Consider the following 406-nt stretch of genomic DNA (forward strand, 5'->3'; position numbering starts at 1 on the left):
AAAGGAAGAAAATCTCTCTATTTTCTTGAAAAGGCTTGCATACTTTGATTTACAATGTAAATTTGTTATCTTGCTTTCTTTAAGGCAGGGTGAGGCCTCACCAGTAAGTCTTTTGGAAAAAAAAAAAACAAAAAAACATAAAAACAAAACTCAATCTAAACCTGACTGTCCTTTTTACTAGTAAGCTTTATTTACATCTTAAACAAAACTTATAAGATCCTTGTTTGTTCTTGTTGTTTATGTCTACATATATGCATGCATAAGCTGTATGTCACGTCTATATGTTCATGTCTGTTTATGTAATTGTTTTATGTACAAGGTACATAATTGGCTTATAATTAATGGGCGCTCATTAAATAAATAAGTATATTTTTCAAGTTCACGTAACTTAAATTTTCTAAAGTTT

The sequence above is a fragment of the Galeopterus variegatus genome, unplaced genomic scaffold, assembly GCF_000696425.1.
Source record: "Galeopterus variegatus unplaced genomic scaffold, G_variegatus-3.0.2 Scaffold10922, whole genome shotgun sequence".
NCBI lineage: Eukaryota > Metazoa > Chordata > Mammalia > Dermoptera > Cynocephalidae > Galeopterus > Galeopterus variegatus.